This window comes from Bubalus kerabau, chromosome 4 (genome assembly GCF_029407905.1).
Source record: "Bubalus kerabau isolate K-KA32 ecotype Philippines breed swamp buffalo chromosome 4, PCC_UOA_SB_1v2, whole genome shotgun sequence".
Lineage (NCBI taxonomy): Eukaryota > Metazoa > Chordata > Mammalia > Artiodactyla > Bovidae > Bubalus > Bubalus kerabau.
The window spans coordinates 157,237,553-157,262,808 of NC_073627.1; the positions used below are offsets into that span (position 1 = coordinate 157,237,553).

Below are 25,256 nucleotides of genomic sequence, written 5' to 3' on the forward strand. Positions count from 1 at the left end.
CATGAGTTTCCTACCTAATTCTTATATTTCTATAAGTAAGCTGTTGCTTTCTCTCAGAAAGCTTTGAGAAATTTTTCCTCCTTCAGTCTTGGAACTTTAGAAATCTCATCATAAAGTCACTAAGGGCAAAGCTGTTTTGAGTCTGAAAACCTGCATTATTTTCCTCTTCTAAATTCATTGATTATTTTGTGCCCTCCATTCTCATGATTCTTACTCTAGAATTTCTCCTTCATGGATGTAGGGAGACCAGCAATATTGTACACTGATATGTACAATTTTAAAGAATTTTAAAGAATGAATGGTTGTTCCCTCATCAATTTGTAAACCTAACTAGAGAGGTAATAATTTAAATTGATTTTGGTCACTTACACTCTAATATGAATAAGTTAGTGATAATAGCCTAGGCATTTCAGCATAAGCAATCTACAAAATGGAAATTTGGCCAAGCACACAAGTTCTTGCAAAAGCATCAACCTCAGATATATTCTGTAAAACTTAAAGACTAGATAATTGTTCCCTGGGAAATTTCTCTTAAAAAAGCAAAATACAGATGTCCCTCATATGTAGTTTCCAAGTCAATTTCAGATGTTGAATTTTAAAGGAAACCAGAGTGACCACATAAGAGGTAAATTTCAGGTTACGCATATGGCAGGATGGGAGGCCTAAGCTGAGAGGTATTTGGTGATGGGTCTTGGTTTCTCTAAAGGAAAAAAGTGTTTCTGTATTTCAGATAATGTGACTTATTATTATTTCTAAGCTGAAAGAAACTCACATTTGCTCCAGGGGAATATTAGACTTCCTTCCTCAACTGGCTTTCAGTTTTCTCTTTTCAAATAAAAAATTTGATTCTTTAAAGTAACTATAAAACCTTAGGTTTCAAACTTGTATCCTTATTATAACCAGATGGGAGTTATAGATCTCTCTGATATATCAGAGACCAAAGAGGGGATGTCTGGTTAATCTCTTTGGTAGATTTCTTAAATCTCCTGGCTTTTCCCATGAGCAAAAAAAAAAAAAACCCAAAGAGTAATAAAATAGATTAGATCCAGTTACATGCTGTTGTGTTAGAGTTTTCTTTTTACCTTAACTTTAAAATTTATATGTGTTTTTAACAGGCAAAATTAACATTTTGAGAAGTTGAAGCTTCAGTATCAGAAAACTATTAGAGGCAAGAAAAAAGCAATGATTTTATCTTGATTAGTTCTCTGGGAAATTGATTGCAGTCATAAAGGTGAACTGTGTCCAGCCTTCACTGATTCCAGCAGCAGTTGGCATCCTCTTGTGTTGCTGCCATATTGGACAAACTCACTTTCATTGGTATTGATCAGAATTTATTGATCTAGTTCAAGCACCATAAAATTACTTTGTCAAAAGTTCATTATATAGGAGTGGAAACATTTGAAAATAAACCAACTATTTTTAATAGGGACTGGGATATATGAAAGACTATAACATGATTCATTAATTTTTTTGTACCTTCCTTGCATTGAAATGAGCTTACAAGCACCACCTGAGTAGAATATGATGGAATGAAGGTTTCCACATAGCTTGCCTGAATTTCTAAGAAAAATAAATAAATTTACCACAATTTCTCCAAAGTTGATTGATAATATCAGGGTAGAGTTCTGGTTATGTGGAAGTAAACATTTCTCAAAGAAATCATTAGCATACAGACTATCTCTGAAATAGCCATGTCAAATACTGGAATACTTTATAGGAGCTGCCTGAATGGCAGAAACACTGGCTGAGAAGCAAGCCCGTAGACTGGAGTCAGTACATCAGGAGACCAAGGGGCCATCTGGAGGCACCTCTAGATTCGATCCTCTGGCCATGCATGTGTGGGTGACCTCAGGGCTGCTGACAGTCCTTTCCCATGGCCAGTGCCAGCATGCTCACCACACATGCCTGAAGCTGGACTAGCCACCTCTCATCTTCTTAAGTACGTTAAGAATGTCTGACAATTTTAGATGAGACACCATTAAATATGTATATAACAGAGCAGCAAAATTAATGTGTACCATCATCAACTTTAGTTTCTTCTCTTTTCTTCCCAAAGGAGGAAACTAAGGCCCGGAGGTCTACAGAGGTTTTCTGCCTGAGAGTCTTTCCCAAGATGCCCCCTGTCTTGTCTCCTGGAGTGAAGATTTCTTCCATTGATCATAGGATAATTGATACTTTCTCTTTCTCCTTACATTAAAGGAATCTTTTCTTAGTGCCCCATCACCTCTTGATGATTTTTATCACATCCTTCTTCTCCTACATTTTTAACTTCCTAAGACATCATTGATAATTATTATTCTAAATTGTATGTGCTCTTGCTTCTCAGTCACTTGATCAAATGTACTATGTGCTGTCCTCATCAGTTTAAATCTGATTTTTTTTCTGATGCTTTATTGGGTATATCAATGCATGTAGATGGTGCTAAGGAGAAACTTAAAATTGGACTTACTTTGAGTTTTTTTTGAAAAAAACTTTGTTATAATGTTTCATTTCCATGTAATAAAAGACCACTGATTGTATCATAATTAAAAGATGATATTATCATTCAAACTTGCATGAGTCCATTGAGGTTTCATGATGACAAGTGATTCCACTAAACTAAAAGATGTTTCTGGATATTTAATCACAAAGAGTATATTAGAAGTTAAAGCAACCACTATCACACCCATATTTGGGATGTGTCAATCCTATTGCTAAAAAGAATCTAACTTTTCATTAACCATTAGAATGGCCAAAATCCAGAACACTTATGCTTATAAGGATGTCTAGCAACAAGGACGCTCATTCATTGCTGGTGGGAATGCAAAAGTCTGCCACCATTTTGGAAAACAGTTTTTTGACAGTTTCTTATTGAACTAAACATACTCTTACCATAGGATTCAGCAATCATGATCCTTAGCATTTACCCAAAGGAGTTAAAAAATTATGTTCACACAAATACTTGCACACGGATGCTTGTAGCAGCTTTGCTCATAAATACCAAAAGTTGGATGTCAACTAGATGTCCTTTAGTAGGTGAATGGATAAATAAACAATGGCATATCAAGATAATGGAATTATACAGTACTTAAAGCTCAACATTCAGAAAACTAAGATCATGGCATCTGGTCCCATCACTTCATGGCAAATAGATGGAGAAACAGTGGAAACAGTGGCTGACTTTATTTTTTTGGGCTCCAAAATCACTCCAGATGGTACCTGCAGCCATGAAATTAAAAGACGCTTGCTCCTTGGAAGAAAAGTTATGACCAACCTAGACAGCATATTAAAAAGCAGAGACATTACTTTGCCAACAGAGGTCCATCTAGTCAAGACTATGGTTTTTCCAGTGGTCATGTATGGATGTGAGAGTTGGACTATGAAGAAAGCTGAGTGCCTAAGAATTGATGCTTTTGAACTGTGGTGTTGGAGAAGACTCTTGAGAGTCCCTTGGACTGCAAGGAGATCCAAACAGTCCATCCTAAAGGAGATCAGTCCTGAATATTCATTGGAAGGACTGATGATGCTAAAGCTGAAACTCCAATACTTTGGCCACCCAATGCACAGAGCTGACTCATTTGAAAAGACCCTGATGCTGGGAGGGATTGGGGGCAGGAAGAGAAAGGGATGACAGAGGATGAGATGGTTGGATGGCATCACTGACTCAATGGGCATGAGTTTGAGTAAACTCTGGGAGTTGGTGATGGACAAGGAGGCCTGGTGTGCTGCAGTCCATAGGATCACAAAGAGTCAGACACAACTGAGCAACTGAACTGAACGGAATATTCCATTATATGTGTGCTGTGCTGTGCTCAGTCACTCAGTCGTGTGAGGTTGATGAGGTTGAAATGACTCTTTGTGACCCGATGGACTGTAGCCCACCAGGCTCTGCTGTCCATGGAGATTCTCCAGGCAAGAATAATGGAGCGGGTTGCCATGCCCTCCTCCAGATGATCTTCCCAACCCAGGAATCAAAGCCGGGTCTCCTGCATTGCAGGCAGATTCTTTACCAACTGAGCTATGAGGGAACAGTATAAGAGGGTTCAAAAGCGAGTAACTCTTGGTGCCTTGGTTCCCACAATGTTTCTTAATCTGATTTTCCAGCTCGAGAGAGGAGCCTGGCGGGTTACAGTCCATGGGGTCACGAAGAGTCGGACATGACTGAGCATCTAACATAACATGGCATTGGGTTGCACAGCTATGTCTGGGTCAGAGAAATCCCTGTTCCAACTTGTGTATCTGACACACTTTCATCAGTACTTACAGCTCATGTGTAAATGGGAACACATTTACTGTGATTTCAACCCTGGGAAGGACCCAGTGTGAGCCAACAGGGGCCCAGAGGGCCACTGCAAAGCTAGCCCTAGAGGCTTCCCTGGGATGCCCACCTGTGCCCACCTTCGGATCAGCACGGTCAGCCCTGGGTCTGGAGCCTGAGTGCAGATCTCAGCTCTGTTCCCCACAGCTCTTTAACTTGGAAACTGACTTCTCTTTCTTCTGAGGAGAAGGTTTGCTAAGGTGAAATGGCCAATGGCCAATGGCTGTGCCATAGTTATTTACTGCTTGTTGTTTTCTTGGTATGAGCCACCCACCCTCACCCTCAGCCTTCTCTGGCAATTCTTTTGGTTGAGTAAGTCAGTTGGTCCACTGCAGACAATTTCTTCCCAAGTAACTTTATCTTCCCGGACTCCGTGAGTGTCTCCTCAGCAGGTAAAGTGACGGGGGAGAGGGGCATGGCTTATCCCTTGGTTCTGAATGTCTCTTCTCCATCAGGAGCCATTTCTCAGGGCAAGGCAGCTCTCCCTGGAACTGAGTTGAATGCTGTGAGACAGCACATGATAGACAGGAACAAAGCATCTCTTTTAAAGAAACACACTCATTTTTCTAAACTGAGTAGGTACAGAAGTTCAGTGATTTTGTGTAATAAATATATTGATCTCAAACATGGAGAAACCTGTGATTATTCAGTTACAGACCCAGGAGCTTTGGCTCCAAACCAGTCCCACCTATCCCAGAACATGAAGCCAGGGAGGAAAAGGGAGCACTGACCTTGATTTTACTAGGCCCCAGTCTGCTCGTGGAGGGGGCTGGGTGATAAATGCCTTCAGCTAAGCCTTTGTGAGAAACGGACAAATAAAGGATACCATCTTATAAACACTTGTTGTTGTTGTCCAGCCACTAAATCGTGTCCGACTCTGTGACCCCATGAACTGCAGCACACCAGGCTTCCCTGTACTTCACCATCTCCCAGAGTCTGCTCAAACTCATGTCCGATGAGTCAATGATGCCATCCAAAGATTTCATCCTCTGTCGTCCCTTCTCCTCCTGCCTTCAATCTTTCTCAGCATCAGGGTCTTTTCCAATGAGTTGGCTCTTCACATCAGTTTAACAAAATTTTGTTAGCTCTTTCCAAATTGAAGCTGTAACAATAATGCCACAAACTGTGGCAAACTCAGTTTGTCCTGAAATATTATGCAAATTTTGTCTTCTCTCATATGCAATTTCAGAGACAAGTCTACCTTTCAAACCTTTGGTTTTCATGTTTAAAGGCTTTTCCATAGCTTTTAATATGCTTCCATGTATTTCTATTTCATTTAATTTAAACTTCCTTGAGAATATTAATATTTTAAGAACATTGCTGGGAATGTTATCAGTTCCTTATTATCATGTAATAATAACTTTTAATAAAAGAAAGTCATCTCAAATTGCCACATCTGCTTGAGAGCTTTAGAGGACACAAAATATATTTCTATCTACAGCATGTACTTAGCCTGGAGAATATTCAAGAAAAACACAATTTTCAGAAAACTCCGCCCCCTCCTGACCAGGCCAATGCCTTGGAATTAGCTGGCCATCCAATTAGTTGGTATGTGACTACTAGGTCATTAAGGAAAGATGGTCAATCCTGATTTTAAGTCTTATCCAATACTGTCCTTTCATTGCCATATATTCAAGATGCATCAATTTTTTTAATTAATTAAATTTAATTTTCTAGTGATCTTTTGGGGAGGGTCTAAAGTTCTGTGACTTTTAAAAATTTATTTATTTATTTATTTTTGGCTGCACTTGGTCTTCATTGCTACTTGAGGGCTTTCTCTAGTTGTGGCAAACGGGGGCTACTCTCTAGCTGCAGGGCATGGGCTTCTCATTGCAGTGGCTTCTCTCGTTGCAGGGCATGGGCTCTAGGGCATGGGCTCAGTTGCGGTGCACGGTCTTAGTTTCCCCATGGCATGTGTAATCTTCCCAGATCAGGGAGCAAACCCATGTCCCCTGCATAGGAAGGCAGATTCTTAACCACTGGACCACCAGGGAAGTCCATATATTTCTGTGACTTTTAACTCATATATAGATTTGTATAACTACCACCACAAATAGGATATAGAATAGCTTCATCTCTAAGATATAAACTCTCAGGTGTATGATAGTTTGACATCACACCCTTTTCCTCCCCAGCCTCTAGGAACTCTGCTCACTTCTCTATTCCTCATGGTTGTGCCTTTCCAGAATGTCACATACAATGAATCATACAGAATGTAACTGATAGAGACTGGCTTCTTTCACTTGGTAAAACACCCTAGAGATTCATCTTTGTTGTTACCTATATTGATAGTTTGTTCTTCTTTATTACTTTCTTTTTATTTATATGTGAGTCTTCCCCCTCTCTGGGTATCTTTCAGGATTTTTCTTTATCTTTAAAGTTCTGAGGTTTCACTATGATGGATCTGGTTGGGAATTTACTATTACTATTTATTCAACATTAGGTAGAATTTTCAGTGTAAGGACTCGTGTCCTTCAATTTTGGAAAATCTCAGCTTTTATCTCTTTCATTATATTCAACATTCACTTTTGCAATGGTTAATTAAGGGTAAATTAGGCTGGTGATTGAGCGCCCAGATTAAATAGTATTTTGGTGTGTGTCTATGAGGGTGTCTCTGGGGGAGATTAGCATTTAAATTGATGGACTCTGTAAAAGCTGATGGCCTTCCCCACTGTAGGTGGGCACCATCCAATTCATTGAATGCCTGACTAGAACAACAGGTGAAGGAAGGAGGCAATTGCCTGGAGCTGGGGCATCTCATCTTTTCCTGCCCTCAGACTGGGTTTTAAACCATCAGCTCCCCTGGTTCTCAAGCCCTCAGACTTTGACTGAATTACACCACTGTCTTTCTTGGGGCTCTAGTTTGCAGATGGCAGATCTTGGGGCTTCCTAGCCTACATAATCAAAAGGGCAATTCCTGATAATAAATCTCCTTCATATCATCTATGTCTAACTCTGAAACTGTCAGGTGGCGTTTTGAGAGGCTCCGAAGAGCTCAGTCCTTTGTGTCTCAGTGCAGAAAAGATACATAGAGAGGCAAAGTGATAGATAAGAAGTGATTTATTTGGACACTTGTGAGGCTTCCAAGCAGGTGGGTGACAGGATCTGTGCCCCAAGAACTTAGTGAGCTACAGCTTTAAAATCAAAGGAAAAGTGAGGAGATGGGGGAAGATCACCTTCTTCCTCATTCTTGAGTGGGCATCACGTTTCCATAATCAGCTCCTCCTCCAGTCTGGGAAAGGGAACTTTCTCGTCCCCCTATGGCCATACTGGGACTGTCATGGCACTATGGAAAAATTATTTTAGCTCCCAGGACAATGAGGGTCTTTCACTTTGAAGTGTCACCTTTTCATAAATTATTGTTTTTTATGTATGCAGAGAGCATGTCCTAGGGGTCATTAATTTACTGAGCTCCCTGGGCAGGATGTGAGTCTCATGCCACCATTGTTTTATTGTTCGGAGGCATGTCTCATGGGACTGCATGGTTTGCTATTAAGCAAGCCGGCTTGGTTTTGTGGTTAAGCAAACTTGCCTTCTTAAGTGACCATTAACTTATAGGGGTCTCCCATATTTTCTCTATTTATAATCCCCTAGTGGGATTAACTATTTAATCAGTTTTTACTATTTTTGCTTTATTGACTATGCCAAAGCCTTTGACTGTGTGGATCACAATAAACTGTGGAAAATTCTGAAGGAGATGGGAATACCAGACCACCTGACCTGCCTCTTGAGAAACCTGTATGCAGGTCAGGAAGCAACGGTTAGAATTGGACATGGAACAACAGACTGGTTCCAAATAGGAAAAAGAGTACGTCAAGGCTGTATATTGTCACCGTGCTTATTTAACTTTTATGCAGAGTACATCATGAGAAATTCTGGGCTGGAGGAAGCACAAGCTGGAATCAAGATTGCTGGGAGAAATATCAATAACCTCAGATATGCAGATGACACCACCCTTATGGCAGAAAGTGAAGAGGAACTAAAGAGCCTCTTGATGAAAGTGAAAGAGGAGAGTGAAAAAGTTGGCTTAAAGCTCAACATTCAGAAAACTAAGATCATGGCATCTGATCCCATCACTTCACGGCAAATACATGGGGAAACAGTGGAAACAGTGTCAGACTTTATTTTTTTGGGCTCCAAAATCACTGCAGATGGTGACTGCAGCCATGAAATTAAAAGACACTTACTCCTTGGGAGGAAAGTTATGACCAACCTAGACAGCATACTAAAAAGCAGAGACATTACTTTGTCAACAAAGGTCTGTCTAGTCAAGGCTATGGTTTTTCCAGTAGTCATGTATGGATGTGAGAGTTGGACTATAAAGAAAGCTGAGTGCAGAAGAATTGATGCTTTTGAACAGTGGTGTTGAAGAAGACTCTTGAGAGTCCCTTGGACTGCAAGAAGATCCAGCGAGTCCATCCTAAAGGTGATCAGTCCTGGGTGTTCATTGGAAGGACTGATGTTGAAGCTGAAACTCTGGTATTTTGGCCACCTGATGCGAAGAGCTGACTCATTTGAAAAGACCTTGATGTTTGGAAAGATTGACGGCAGGAGGAGAAGGGGACAACAGAGGATGAGATGGTTGGATGGTATCACTGACTCAATGGACATGGGTTTGGGTAGACTCCAGGAGTTGGTGATGGACAGGGAGGCCTGGCGTGCTGTGGTTCAGTTCAGTCGCTCAGTCATGTCCGACTCTTTGAGACCCCATGAATTGCAGCATGCCAGGCCTCCCTGTCCATCACCAACTCCCAAAGTTCACTCAAACTCACATCCATTGAGTTAGTGATGCCATCCAGCCATCTCATCCTCTGTCATCCCCTTTTCCTCCTGCCCTCAATCCTTCCCAGCATCAGAGTCTTTTCCAATGAGTCAACTCTTCTCATCAGGTGGCTGAAGTATTGGAGTTTCAACTTCAGCATCAGTCCTTCCAATGAACACCCAGGACTGATCTCCTTTAGGATGGACTGGTTGGATCTCCTTGCAGTCCAAGGACTCTCAAGACTCTTCTCCAACACCACAGTTCAAAAGCATCAATTCTTCGGCGCTCAGCTTTCATGGGGTCACAAAGAGTTGGACACAACTGAGAGACTGAACTGAACTTGTCCTTTTACTCTGTCCCTGTTTATATCTATATCTATATCTGTATCTGTATCTGTATCTGTATCTATGCCTGTGTGCTAAGTCGCTTCAGTCATGTCCAACTCTTTATGACCCTATGGACTGCAGCCTGCCAGGTTCCCCTGTCTATGGGATTCTCCACGTAAGTATACTGGAGTGGGTTGCATGGCCTTCTCAATCTATATCTATGTCTACATCATCTATATCTATCTACTTGTCTATCATCTATATGTCTCCTATGGCTTCTATTTCTCTGGAGAACTCTGACTAATTCAGCTTTATTCTTTCATTCACATACTTCTTCAAATATATGTATATATCTTAACTTTATTTTTTTCTAATTTCCATCTCTTCATCTCAGCTCTGAGAGATTTTCTTAGTTTTATTTCCTTATTTTATTCTTAAAGGAAACCTTTAATATGGAAATCTTCAACCATATACAAAAGTAGAGAGAATTGAATAATGAAACTCCCATATACCCATCATTCAACTAGAACAATTATCAACTCTTGACAAATTTCATTTTACTTTTACTCTCATTAACTCCACCTCCAGCTAGGCTATTTTGAAATAAATTCCAAATACCATATTATTTTGTTTATCTATTCTTCAGTATGTATTTCTTAGTTATGATAGATAATAGATAGATAGATAGTGAAGTCGCTCAGTCGTGTCTGACTCTTTGTGACCCCATGGAGAGTAGCCAACCAGGCTCCTCCATCCATGAGATTTTCCAGGCAAGAATATTGGAGTGGGTTGCCATTTCCTTCTCCAGGGGATCTTCCCAACCCAGGGATAGAACCCAGGTCTCCCACATTGTAGGCAGACGCTTTACCATCTGAGCCACCAGGGAAGTGATGTCTAGACATCACTTCTAAAACACATCCAATTATATCATCCCTAAAATAACAAGAATAATTCTTTAATTTAATTAAATTGCAAATCCATTTTAAATGTCTGCCACTGTGTGATGGTTGTTTTACAGTTGGGTTATTTGAATCAGGACTCATTGGGTTGATAAATCTCTTGCTGCTGCTACTGCTAAGTCGCTTCAGTCGTGTCCAACTCTGTGCGACCCCAGGGACGGCAGCCCACCAGGATCCCCCATCCCTGGGATTCTCCAGGCAAGAACACTGGAGTGGGTTGCCATTTCCTTCTCCAAGATTTAAGATTAATCTCTTAAATATTTTCAGTTACAGATTCTTTCTTCTACATTTTTTGTTTTTATAACTAATTTGTTGAACAGACTAGGTCTTTTCCTCAATAGTTTCCCATACCTTGAATTTTGCTGGTAGCAGCCCAGAAGTATTACTTAACATATTTCCCTGTCCCCAGTATTTCTTGTAAGCTGGTAATTATATCTATTAATAGAAGTTTGATCAGATTCAAGTTTGATTTTTTTTCAGGAAAATTTCAAGTTGGTGTTTTCTTTCCTACTGCATGACATCAGGGGGGACATATGCCAGTTTGCTCTTTTCTTTTTAATGCTGAAATTAAACTGTGGGGTTTGGAAGTTGTCAGCCTGATTATAAGTTTCTCATAACTTTTTCACCTAATGGTTTTAGAAGCCATTAATAATCATTGCTTAAGTCTGTTATTTTACAACAAATGACAAAATGATAATATCTTAATTCTACAAATCCTTCTTTTTCTAAATTTTCCATCAAGCAAAGTTTTTCCTCATCAACTGTATTATTACTCTGAAGTACATTTATTTCCCTTTATTTCAGTTTTCAGGACAATGAATTGGTTGCTGCTGCTGCTGCTGTTAAGTCGCTTCAGTCGTGTCCAAGTCTGTGCAACCCCATAGATGAATTGGTTACTTAGTGACAAATGAGTTTGTGTGTATCAGTTCAGTTCAGTTCAGTCGCTCAGTCGTGTCTGACTCTTTGCAACCCCATGAATCGCAGCATGCCAGTCCTCCCTGTCCATCACCAACTCCCGGAGTTCACCCAGACTCATGTGCATCGAGTCAGTGATGCCATCCAGCCATCTCATCCTCTGTCGTCCCCTTCTCCTCCTGCCCCCAATCCCTCCCAGCATCAGAGTCTTTTCCAATGAGTCAACTCTTCACATGAGGTGGCCAAAGTATTGGAGTTTCAGTTTTAGCATCATTCCTTCCAAAGAACACTCAGGGATGATCTCCTTCAGAATGGACTGGTTGGATCTCCTTGCAGTCCAAGGGGCTCTCAAGAGTCTTCTCCAACACCACAGTTCAAAGGCATCAATTCTTTGGTGCTCAGCCTTCTTCACAGTCCAACTCTCACATCCATACATGACCACTGGAAAAACCATAGCCTTGACTAGACAGAGCTTTGTTGACAAAGTAATGTCTCTGCTTTTGAATATGCTATCTAGGTTGCTCATAACTTTCCTTCCAAGGAGTAAGTGTCTTTTAATTTCATGGCTATAGTCACCATCTGCAGTGATTTTGGAGCCCAAAAAATAAAGTCTGACACTGTTTCCACTGTTTCCCCATCTATTTCCCATGAAGTGATGGGACCGGATGCCATGATCTTCGTTTTCTGAATGTTGAGCTTGAAGCCAACTTTTTCACTCTCCACTTTCACTTTCATCAAGAGGCTTTTGAGTTCCTCTTCACTTTCTGCCATAAGGGTGGTGTCATCTGCATATCTGAGGTTACTGATATTTCTCCCAGCAATCTTGATTCCAGCTTGTGTTTCTTCTAGTCCAGCGTTTCTCATGATGTACTCTGCATATAAGTTAAATAAGCAGGGTGACAATATACAGCCTTGACATACTCCTTTTCCTATTTGGAACCAGTCTGTTGTTCCATGTCCAGTTCTAACCGTTGCTTCCTGACCTGCATACAGATTTCTCAAGAGGCAGGTCAGGTGGTCTGGTATTCCCATCTCTTTCAGAATTTTCCACAGTTTATTGTGATCCACACAGTCAAAGGCTTTGGCATAGTCAATAAAGGAGAAATAGATGTTTTTCTGGAACTCTCTTGCTTTTTCCATGATCCAGCGGATATTGGCAATTTGATCTCCGCTTCCTCTGCCTTTTCTAAAACCAGCTTGAACATCAGGAAGTTCATGGTTCACATACTGCTGAAGCCTGGCTTGGAGAATTTTGAGCATTACTTTACTGGCATGTGAGATGAGTGTATAGGACAGTGTTAGTATCATTTTGAACTCGTGAAATTATTTAAAACCAATTTATATGCTGTGATTCACTACAACTATTAATTTGATGATGCTCAAAATGCTCCATCTTTGCCTAGTTTTTTATTTTCCTATGGTTGCTGTATCAAATTATCACAAACTTGGTGAGTTAAACAATTGAAATTTATTATTTCACAGTCCTGGAGGCCAGAAGCCCAAAATCAGTTTCACTAGATCAAAATCAAGGTGTTGGCAGGGTCATATTCCCTCTAAATTAGTTTTCCTTTTTAATTTATTAAATCTCTTGCTTGCTGTCCTCTATTAAATACATATGTCCTCTATTAAATACATACTCTAAGACTTAATTATCAAGATATCTGATTTTGTTTTTTCTCACAATCACCTGTTCTTTTGCCATAATGGTATGTTTTTATTTTGAATATTCTTATTCCATGAATGTAATCCCCTCTTTTTATCAGCCTGAGAATATAACATCTTTTTTAGATTGCCCTAAAATTCTTATTCTCAAGTTTTGCATTGTGTGTGTGTGTGCATGTGTGAGTATAAATGTGATTATGGTCAATCTGAATGACATACCTATAATTGTTTGATGCACAATTTATAATTATGTAAGCTATATGCAGTGGACCTGGGTCTTTTGGCTATTTTTCATAACACTGGACTTTCTCATATGTTTTGTAATTCTTGTGTGTGAGCTTATCTTCTGTGGGAATTTAACTTCCTGGGTGTCCCAAGGCATTCTTGTCTTCCTGTGAAGCACTTTCGCGTTAACCCACAGGCACATGGCTCCCAGGGCTTCCCAGGTGGCACTAGTGGTAAAGAACCTGCCTGCCAATGCAGGAGATGTAAGAGACTCGGGTTTGCTCTCTGGATCTGGAAGATCCCCTGGAGGAAGGCATTGCAACCCACTCCAGTATTCTTGCCTGGAGAATCCTGTGGACAGAGGAACCTGGCAGGCTAGGGTGGAGAAGCATCAGACACAACTGAAGCAACTTCGCACGCACACACGCACATTAACCCAATCAGACCATGGGGTAATGACCTGGCTCTTCACCCACTGGTGAAGCTCACATGCATGCTGATGATTTCCATCCAGGCCTCTGATGCAGAGGGATTCAGCTCCTTCTTACAGGCAGCCATGAGTCTGTTTGGGGCCCTGAATACATAAGTCTTGTCTCAACTGCTGTTCCTTTGGGCATTGGACCCTACCTCCCCTGCTTCAAGTGCCCAAGGGGAATCTTTTAAAGGTATAGGAAAAATAAAGGGAGAAATGAATACATAGATTTCAATCTCAGGTTTACTAAGATATCTTCTTAAAAATATATATCTGACTTAAAAAAATATTTATCTATACCTAAATCAAAAAGAATGTGCTACTTCCCAGACATGCTAACTTCCCAGCAAATAAATATTTGGCAGATTGGCAAGTTTTGAAAGTGAACAAAGAGCGTTCATCAGAGAAGATGACAAGCACAGACACTGACAATATCAGTTTCCAAACAAGTGTCTAAGTTGTTTGAGTAAACTGCTAACTTCTTCATATATTTAGTTTAAGATTCTCACAACTTAAGAAATGTTAAAATATCTTTTTAAATGTTCTTACTTTAATTTCTGTTTATGAGAAAAGGTGAAACAGAAAAGACTAGAGCTACAGTGAGCAGATCAAAATTACAAAGGCCATAAGATAAAACTTTTACAACATATAGATTGTATTAATAAACTCTAGGACCTCTCAGTTGAGAATAACAGATTTTTATCTGAAGTCCTGAGAATCTGGCTTTCATCAACTTCTTCCATTCAATAAGCACAGTTTTGAACCTGACTCTGAGTAAGATGCTGTGTTGTCAGCAGGAGATAGGACACCCCCTGACCCCACGCACTCACTCTTTAACTGGATTCTTTCACTTTAAGGTTCAACTCAGATGGGTTTCTCCGGCCAGGTTCAGGGAAAGGCGAGTGGGTGCAGGGGTGCAGGGATATGTATATGCAAGATGAAGACAGGATTAAAACTCTCTTGTCACCTATTAGCTGTGACTGTGAGCAAATCCTTTCATGGTTTTCAATCCCTACTTTAGGGTAGAGTTTACCCCTTGGACCATGGTGCTCTGGGAAATTAAATGAAAGAAGAGTGCAGGCAGGCATACAAGTCAGTCTCAAAAATGAGCTTATCCTGTCTGGTTTTCTCCATGTTTTCCAAACTGACAACTGGGGCCACTTCAAGTGAGCTGCAAACAGGTACCCGCATCACCATCCTCAGGAAAACTCAGGATTAATCCCATAGTCAATACTCCAAAACAGCTTTTTAAAATAATGAGTTAATATTTTCTAAGAATAGTTGGCAATGCTTATAATAAAGTGCCAATCATCCTATTTATTAAGTAACAAACTTAGTAAAATATATGATTATTAACTTAATTACTAAACAAATCAAGGGCTATTCACTTTAAATATAACTGTGTATGTCAGCATGCGGTCCTTTTCCTGGACATGAAACCTGGGGCATGTTGTGAACAACAGCAGGAAAAGATGAAACACGGCTGAAAGGAAAGGAAGTAAACAGAGGAAGGTTTTAACATGCCTCTTTAATAAAATCAGAGAAGGTTTTAAGATGCAAATGCAAGAGTATAAATTGGCTTGACTTTTTATCATGCTTATTAGTCTGATACTCTCTAAAAACAACCCACGGTGAGTTTGAGAGAAGTGAGGAAGCTTAGAGAAAAGTGATGAAATTGGAAAAGTTACAATCATCTTTTCACTTTCACTTCTTTGACGCCACCCCTAGGTCCAAGTTAAAAGGAAGGAGTTACAGACCTACAAGAAACAGTTAAAATCAAGACAGTCAACATATTCTCTGTAAATCTTCCTAGAAGCAGATGAAAAGATCTTTCTGTCTCTTCTTACCTAAGACCCTGGACACCAATAACTGTCTATTGTTAAATATTCTTAGTGGCAAGACTCCTCTAAGAACATGGTTTCAGAGATTTAGTTTCAGAGCAATCTCACAGTCAGGTAAGTACATACACTGAAATCCTCTTTAATTCCTCTTGATTTTGGCATTTTCATTGAGTGCAGAAACTCTTCATGCACTTCAAGTACACTGTTATCACTATGGCTTCTTGCCATTCAGTTCACAAACTTTTCTTTCATTTTAGATTCTTACATTTAATAGTAAAACTGACATTGCTATTTGAACTATCCACATAGACATATATAGAAAAACATATATATGTACATGTGTACACACACATATACACACACACGCACGCACATATACACAGAGATACAGAAAGACCAAAGAGATCAAATACATAATTATGTAGGAATCCTTAGAAACTAAAAATTTCAATGTAAGAAAAGGAATACATTCTTATCATCACACTTAAAACCCTACAAACTTACATCCTACATTTGCTCTGGAAAGGTGAGTATTAGCTTATAATGTGAGCTTATATAATGTGCTGTTAAAAACAACAGAAAAGAAGAAGCCTAGATTCAAGGACTAGACAGTCTCAGTGGGCACACACACACACTTTCCTCTCCCAGTTCCCAGACTGTGGTCTCCAAATGCTATTTTTCACTAACAGGAACCAGAGTTCCTAGAGAAATGGCTGTTCTGGGGCAGGTACAGTCCAAAATGATCCTGAGACGTACTGTGGCCCAAAATAGGGCTGTTGCCAGAAACTAAGGAACTATGTCCAAGAACCAAACTGGAGGAGCCCCTACAGGCGAAAGATGGAACAACTGATGGGCCACAAACAATAAGTGACTCCGTTCAGTTCAGTTCAGCTCAGTCGCTCAGTCGTGTCTGACTCTTTGTGAGCCCATGAATCGCAGCACACCAGGCCTCCCTGTCCATCACCAACTCCCGGAGTTCACTCAGACTCACGCCCATTGAGTCAGTGATGCCATCCAGCCATCTCATCCTCTGTTGTCCCCTTCTCCTCCTGCCCCCAATCCCTCCCAGCATCAGAGTCTTTTCCAATGAGTCAACTCTTCGAATGAGGCGGCCAAAGTACTGGAGTTTCAGCTTCAGCATCATTCCTTCCAAAGAACACTCAGGGATGATCTCCTTCAGAATGGACTGGTTGGATCTCCTTGCAGTCCAAGGGACTCTCAAGAGTTTTCTCCAACACCACAGTTCAAAAGCAGTTCAAAAGGTGCTCAGCCTTCTTCACAGTCCAACTCTCACATCCATACATGACCACAGGAAAAACCATAGCCTTGACTAGATGAAACTTTGTTGGCAAAGTAATGTCTCTGCTTTTGAATATGCTATCTAGGTTGCTCATAACTTTCCTTCCAAGGAGTAAGCATCTTTTAATTTCATGGCTGCAGTCACCATCTGTAGTGATTTTGGAGCCCCAAAAAATAAAGTCTGACACTGTTTCCACTGTTTCCCCATCTATTTCCCATGAAGTGGTGGGACCGGATGCCATGATCTTCGTTTTCTGAATGTTGAGCTTGAAGCCAACTTTTTCACTCTCCACTTTCACTTTCATCAAGAGGCTTTTGAGTTCCTCTTCACTTTCTGCCATAAGGGTGGTGTCATCTGCATATCTGAGGTTATTGATATTTCTCCCGGCAATTTTGATTCCAGCTTGTGTTTCTTCCAGTCCAGCGTTTCTCATGATGTACTCTGCATAAAAGTTAAATAATCAGGGTGACAATGTACAGCCTTGACATACTCCTTTTCCTGTTTGGAACCAGTCTGTTGTTCCATGTCCAGTTCTAACTGTTGCTTCCTGACCTGCATACAGGTTTCTCAAGAGGCAGGTCAGGTGGTCTGGTATTCCCATGTCTTTCAGAATTTTCCACAGTCTATCATGATCCACACAGTCAAATAAGTGACTGAATGTATTGAAATAAAGCAGACACATGTTCTACATGTTTATAATGACAAAAAAAAAAAAAGGAAGTAGTCTTCATTATAGGTTCACAATTATTCTGAAAATTCAGTAAGAGAAAGCATTATGTATTGATTCTGCCTTTCTTATACAAATTCTGTTTCAGGTTAACCAAATAGTTATAGAATTTATGCTAATAAATGCAGAACAGGGACTTCCCTGGTGGTCTGGTGGTGGAGATTTCACCTTCCAGTGCAAGGGGTGCGAGTTCAGTCCTGGTAGGGGAGCTAAGATTCCACATGCCTTGTAGCCAAAAAACTAAAAAACAGAAGCGATATTGTAATAAATTCAGAACAACAACAAATCACCATTTTGCAACCACTAATGAAAAAACCAGACCAGACCACCTGACCTGCCTCCTGAGAAATCTGTATGCAGATCAAGAAGCAACAGAACCAGACATGGAACAACAGACTGGTTCCAAATCGGGAAAGGAGTACGTCAAGGCTGTATATTGTCACTCTGCTTATTTAACTTGCATACAGAGTACCTCATGCAAAATGCTGGGCTGGAGGAAGCACGAGCTGGAATCAAGATTACCAGGAGAAATATCAATAACCTCAGATATGCAGATAACACCACCCTTATGCCAGAAAGCAAAGAAGAACTAAAAAGCCTCTTGATGAAAGTGAAAGGAGAAAAGGAAAAGTTGGCTTAAAGCTCACCATTCAGAAAACGAAGATCATGGCATCTGGTCCCATCACTTCATGGCAAATAGATGGGAAAACATTGACAGACTTTATTTTTTTGGGCTCCAAAATCACTGCAGATGGTGATTGCAGCCATGAAATTTAAAGATGCTCCTTGGAAGAAAAGTTGTGACCAACCTAGACAGCATATTCAAAAGCAAAGACATTACTTTGCCAACAAAGGTCCATCTAGTCAAGGCTTTGGTTTTTCCAGTAGTCATGTATGGATGTGAGAGTTGGACTGTGAAGAAAGCTGAGTGCCGAAGAATTGATGCTTTTGAACTGTGGTGTTGGAGAAGACTCTTGAGAGTCCCCTTGGACTGCAAGGAGATCCAACCAATCCATCCTAACGGAGATCAGTCCTGAATATTCATTGGAAGGATTAATACTGAAGCTGAAACTCCAATACTTTGGCCACCTGTTGCAAAGAACTGACTCATTTGAAAAGACCCTGATGCTGGGAAAGATTGAAGGCAGGAGGAGAAGGGGACGACAGAGGATGAGATGGTTGGATGGCATCACCAACTCAATGGGCATGAGTTTGAGTAAACTCCGGGAGTTGGTGATGGACAGGGAGCCTTGGCGTGCTTTAGTGCATGGGGTCGCAAAGAGTCGGACACGACTGAGTGACTGAACTGAACTGACTGAATGAAAAACAGATCTGGGCAATAAATGAATGTAATTAACATGAGGCTGATGGGAAACATTTGATGAGTGGATCAGGATGACAATACCTCAGCTTACTACTGATTAATTTCAAATCCACTAAACCTGGGTAACAAAACATTAGGGGTGCAAAAGGAACCACCACCACCACCTATGGACAACTCACACTGAAAAGTTCATAACCCAGTCTAAACAAACCTCCAAACTATGGGAGCAAAGGAATGTGTTAGTTAAATCATGCTCAAATCAAACTCAAACAGAGACCAGACTTGAAAATTCCCTGAGCAGACAAAACCAGTTTAGTCATACAAACAAAGCTTTATTTAGCTGATTTTGTAGGACAAGTGAGGGTAACTTGACCTGGGTCACTTGTTGCTTATGCCTCTGAAAATCATAAGCAAAAAATATGAACTGTTCCTCCCAGTTGATATGAGGTAACCACTAACCAATTCCCTTTCATTCAAGAAAAGTCTAATGTTTTAATCGATTACTCTGAAAAATAAACAGTCACTGACTTCACACTGCTTTACAACAATATACCATGTTTGGGTTTGAGTGCTCCCCGTTTGTAGTCTGTCTTTTTGGTCTGTGCACAATAAACTTTTTTTTTTTTTTACCTTTTACTTTATATTAGAGCATAACCAACTAACAATGCTGTGATAGTTTCAGGTGGACAGCAGAGCGACTCAGTTGTACATATACATGTACCCATGCTGCTGCTGCTGCTGCTAAGTCGCTCCAGTCGTGTCCGACTCTGTGCGACCCCATGGACTGCAGCCCACCAGGCTCCTCTGTCCATGGGATTCTCCAGGCAAGAACAGTGGAGTGGGTTGCCATTTCCTCCTTCAATGCATGAAAGTGAAAAGTCAAAATGAAGTCGCTCAGTCATGTCCGAGTCTTAGCGACCCCATGGACTGCAGCCTACCAGGCTCCTCCGTCCATGGGATTTTCCAGGCAAGAGTACTGGAGTGGGGTGCCATTGCCTTCTCCAACATGTACCCATAGCCCCCTCAAATTCCCCTCCCATCCAGGCTGCCACGTAACATTGAGCAGAATTCCCTGTACCTTTTACTAATTACTACTTCAGTGATTCACTGGCTTTACTTCTGTTGTTGTTGTTGTTTTTTCCTGAACTTTTGACAACCGTGAGGATACAATTTAGTGAAACCTAGACTGGGAAATTGGGCAGGTCAGACATGAGGCGTGAAAACAGGAAGAAGGGAAGTATTACACGATGAAAAAGCCTGAGAAACTTCTCAACTAAATTGACCATGTAGAGGTTGATTGGAGTTTGTTTGAACAAAATAACTATAAAAATATTTTTTGAGGAATTTTTAAATACACTGATCTCAAGGAAATATAGCAAATTTTGAAAAATATGCTAATACATTTCAGTTTGTTTATTTTTTTTAATAAACTTCATTTATTTATTTTTGACTGTGCTAAGTCTTCATTGCTGTGCAGGCTTTTCTTTAGTTGTTATGTGCAGTGACTCCTCTTGTTGCGGAGCGTGGACTCTAGGCACTTGGGCTTCAGTATTTATGGCTCCCAGGCTGTCCAGCACAGGCTCAATAGTTGTGGTGCACAGGCTTAGTTGCTCAATGGCATGTGGGTTCTTCCTGGATCAGGATTCCACGGCATGTGGGATCTTCCTGGATCAGGGATCGAATCCATGTCTCCTGCATTGGCAAGCAGATTCTTCACCACTGAGCCACCAGGGAAGCCTGGTTAGGTTTTTAAAAAGTAAATTTCTCTTAGAGACACATAATGACACATGTAAGAGTAACATTTGGGGGTTTATTTTTAAATGCTTCAGGAAAACATTGGGCTGCAGGGAGAGTTGGGGTAGAGAGCTAGAAGATCGAGGCTGGCACAGAGTTGATATACCTGAGGCAGGTGATAGATAGCTGGGGGGTTGTTATGTGTTTCTCATTACTTTTGTGTATGTTTGGGAATCTCTATAACAAGAGAGATAGCTCAGTCAAAGGAAGAAGGGTACACGAGAGAGAAAGAAATCCAGAAAGAAAGAAAGGGGAGAGCGGAAGGCAGGGAAGAAAGGATGGAAGAAAGAAGGGAATGAAGGAAGGAATGAAAGAAAGAAAGGAGGAAAGAAGGAGGAAGGAAGGAAGGACAGAGCTTGTGTCTGAGCATGAAGAAAGGATGGTGTAGGCAGTTTCTGGAGCTTCTTGTGGGGGCTGGCTGCCTTCTCCATGAGTGGGATCAACACTGCCAGATGAGAAGTAGCAGGAAGACTAGCAGTCTGACACATGATCTTTTCCCTTTCTGCTGCCTTTGTCCAATCTTTGCATCCATAATTTGGGACTGGCTCCTTGCCTTCAGTTGTATTCTTGAATTGTGTTTCTCACTGCAGATGTCCAGCTGGATAAACATCATCTCTGAGTGATTTTTGCACTTTATGAGTCTCTTACTTGTAAGTGCCTCCCTTTGCTGCCATAAGAAGCAAAAGCAAAAATGTACAGTGAATTCCAGGGCTCTCAGTGGAAACATTAACGTGTTTTAAAAGGAAGAACATTGCTGAGAGATTGCCTGTGTGTTGGTTGGGTTTCCGTTGGTTATTCTGTTTATACACACTAACCAACACCCTGCAACTTCAGGTCCAAGATGTAGACTGTCTTGGGCTCCAGTGGGGATCATTACCATGAAATTACTCCCATTCCACAAAAATCCACTCACATCATGACTGAAAAAGCTGATGAAGACACGAGTTTTACCTTTCCTGTTCTCATTCTCTCTCCATTCTTGAGGTGGCAGGATATTTGGGGGGAAATGAAAAAGAGGAGCTGGGAATACACAGATATGAACACCAGACAACCTGGGGTGTCCAGAACATTCTCTGTACACAAAACACTGTCGGTGGCTTCTGTAACCCCTGTTTGGAGAATCACAGAATTTTTGGAAAGCCTTTTATTCCCAGGAGTGGCCTGAGTATCCTTCATCCTTGTTCTAAATTTCAGGTGCACAAAATGTGATCACCAAAGGCATAGACTAACCTGAGAAGATTCCATATTAGTTTAGTTTTTTACTGTTGTTTTTTAATGAGAGGTTTGAAGATCTACTCTCGTAGCAACTTTCCAATATACAGTGTTATTATTAGCTATGGTCACTGTGCTATATATACATGGCCCCAGGATTTATTTAACACTGAAAGTTTGAACCTTTTGAGTCCCTCGCCCACCACCATTTCTCTGTTTCTATGGATTTGGTTTTTGTTTTGACTTGCTGTTGTTGTTTTAGATCCCATATGTAGGTGAGGTCTTACAGTGTTTGACTTTCTCTGTCTGATTTATTTCACTTAGCATTACACCATCAAGGTCAATCCATGTTGTTGTAAATGGCAGGATTTCCTTGCTTTTTATGGCTGAATAATACTATATTGTATATGGTGACCACACAATGTTTATTCATTTACCCATTGGGATTACTTAGGTTGTTCCCATACCTTGGCTAATATGAATAATACTGCAATGAACAGGGGGGTAAAATATCTCTTTGAGATCCTGTTTTCATTTTTATTGAATAAGTACCCAGAAGTGGGATTGATGGATCATATGGCAGTTCTACTTTTAATTCTTTGAAGAATCTCTGTACTCTTTTTCATAGCAGCTGCACCACTTTACATTTCTCTACTAGTGTTTTGTTTTGTTTAGCAAACACTTACTGTGTGCCGGGTACTGTTTTGAGGACTTATCTCTCAAAAGCAGACATGATCGTTTTGCTACCCATTCTACATAAGAAGAAACTGAGTACCTGAATGCACACGGCATCAAGGGCCCAGCTGGGCCTCAAAGCCAGGCATCCACAGCACATCTCATGGTGGTCTCTGTTTTTTTAACTTCCATGTCTGACAATTTTTGAATGTATATAAATTGTATTGGCTTTCCTAGTAGTAATTAATAAAACACTCTTGCTGAATTTATTAATCACTTGGAAATAGGCTATAGCTTAAAAAAAACTTTTTTGCATAATAGCTAAAATAATTAATCTAACACTTGCTGCCTGTTTGACATTGAAAATTACCCAGCTTTACACTTTCCCCTTTTGCTTTATTCACTGATGATGCAGGCTGACTTAGGAATGGATCATGAGCTCTCCTTCACTCTTTGTGGGTTCTTCACTGTAACTCTGATTCTTCCTTAGAATATTAATGTGAATGAAATTTCTATGACACACCTTTGAAGTCTAGAAATTCAATACTAATGAAGCCATCCTACCGAACAGCTATTTACAAGTTACTGTGTTGGATACTGTGTGGAATGAAAGATGAATGAAAGGTCCATGCAGGGACATGGACCCTGCCTTCAAAGGACCTAGACTGTGGGTCTAGTCAAAGCTTCTGGTGCTCAAAGTGTTTCCTTGTACCATGCATCATCAGTTGAGAGCATGATCAAAGTTCTTGGACCCTAGACATTCTGGGCGTGAGGTCAGGCGCTCTGTTCTAACAAGTTTTGGGGGTGATTTTGATGCACATAACGTTTGAGAATTGCTGCTCCAGATGCAAAACAGCAAAAACAAACAAACAAAATACAAATAAAGACTCTAAAACAAGATTTAAAAAGGTACAAATAAAGTACAGTGGGATGACTGCGGGCTGAGGAGACAAAAGAGAAGTTGCTATTGCAGGAGAAAACCTTCTAACAGCTCAGAACCTTCAAACAAAGAGTAGAAGATGTCCAACTTATCCCAGAGCAGCATCCTACCAAAATCTTGGTAATAATAGAAAAATACAAAGCTGAGAAACAGCTTCTGGTCCTGGATAAAATAAAATTCCTAGTGCCTGATCATGTCAACATGAGTGAGCTCTTCAAGATAATTAGAATGTACTTACAGCTCAATGCTAATCATCTCCTTCCTGATAGTGAATAAATATAATGAGTGTGTCCATCCAATTTGTGAAGTGTATGTAAGTGAGAAGGATAAATATGGATTCTTGTATATGGCATATGCCTCTCAGGAAACTTGAGAATGAAATTGTCTATGTAAGACTAGAAAAATGAGTCTTTTCTAGAATATTTTAAACCCTTATCAAGGAATAAAAAAGGGGTGTTACTGACTGAGATTGATCAGTTCATCTAATCACAGATCATCAGAACAGTACTGTCCTTACCTAGGAGCTTTAGAAAGTTGGCTTTTGTACTTCAGGCAAAAAAACTAGCTCCAGATGGACACATTTAGCATTGGGAAACTTTATTATTCAAGCTAGGCTGTCTTGTTTTCAAATTTCAAAGTTTAAAAATAAAATTCTAAGTTGCCAATGAAATAGACTTTCAAGTTATTTTAATATTTTTTATTCTAAGTTGCCAATGAAATAGACCTTCAAGTTATTTTAATGTCTTTTCCCCCAAAAGAACTTGTAATTTAAGCATCCATAGAGATATTCTGGAGAATCCTAGGGATGGAGGAGCCTGGTGGGCTGCTGTCTATGGGGTCGCATGGAGTTGGACATGACTGAAGTGACTTAGCAGCAGCAGCAGCAGAGATATTAAGTCTTCCCACTAGGTTCACAGAACCTGCCAACTTCTTACAGAAGGGATTTTCCTTGATTAGAGAAATCTCCTTAGGAGGATCTTTTTAAGCATAAGTTGTTAGGCATAGCCAATCCCCACCCCCCAGGATTTTGCCTTAATAGTTGGTGAAAAGCAGAGTGAATGGGGGTGTTTTGTAAATGAGAAAATTAAGCTGCTGTCCAGGGTCCCTGCTTGCTGATAACATGTGTTCCAAGTCAGCACTTTTCTCACAAAGTTCTCTTTTGGTTTGTTCTCTAGACAGTAACACAGAAAAGATTTCTGCTCAACAGGAACCTTGAATAATTTATAATTTTGGTCAAGTTTCTCAAAAAGTGCAGAGGAAGATAAAGTACACTTTTTGTTTTGAATATTCTCTTAAGAGCTCAAAGTAGTGCCTGCTTTGGTGAACACAGAAGCAGTTACATGGATTTCATTCTTTGGGACAAAGGTAGGAAACTACAGGATACTAAAACTAAAGCATTAAAATTCCGATACACTTCCTCTATCTTTAGATTTGAAGCTATAGATGACCCATGGTCTATGTTAAATATGTGAATAAATTCTGTTATTAAGAAGTATTTTTAATGATATTTCAGCTATCACTGTTAGTTTGAGCAACCATCAAAATTCCCCCACTCTGCAGGCATATCAATTTTTAAAACAGTGAAAGGAAACATGTTCTTCACAGATAATAATGTCAAAAGTTAAACAGTTTCAAATTAAAACTAGAATAAATAAACAGTGCTTACCTGCATGGGGTTTACTATGTACCATTTTCATGAGAGCTATCACAGGATCACAAACCCACTTGGAACTGTACACGCAGCAGGTCATTGTTTACTCTTGTGTATTTAGATGTGTGTGGAGAACCTGTGTCTGTTAGTGGCTGTTATTTATTGTAATAAATA

General features: G+C 40.2%; 1 pseudogene; it reads left to right on the plus strand.

Moving 5' to 3' along the window:
* Nucleotides 1–23,804, plus strand: part of LOC129651012 (microtubule-associated proteins 1A/1B light chain 3B-like) — a 103,210-nt pseudogene extending 79,406 nt beyond the window's left edge.
* Nucleotides 23,805–25,256: the final 1,452 nt, after the last annotated feature.